Source organism: Eimeria tenella, genomic scaffold (genome assembly GCF_000499545.2).
Source record: "Eimeria tenella Houghton genomic scaffold, Eth_scaff2495, whole genome shotgun sequence".
Classification (NCBI taxonomy): domain Eukaryota; phylum Apicomplexa; class Conoidasida; order Eucoccidiorida; family Eimeriidae; genus Eimeria; species Eimeria tenella.
Genome location: NW_013542360.1, coordinates 3,385 through 3,598, shown reverse-complemented (window position 1 = coordinate 3,598; position 214 = coordinate 3,385).

Here is a 214-nt window from a genome sequence, read left to right as displayed (position 1 = left end):
CAGCAAACCCTACGCAAACCCTAAACCCTCAAACCCGCAGCACGAGACTCCCTCCCATTTGCTGATGTAGGAGGAATGCGAAGAAGCAGCAGCAACGGCGCAGCCTAACCCTAAACCCTAAACCCTAAACCCTAAACCCTAACGCCGCAGCGCTACACCGACAAACGCGCGGCCCCCTTGCTACAAGGCCAAACGCACACTGTGTAGGGCCTAG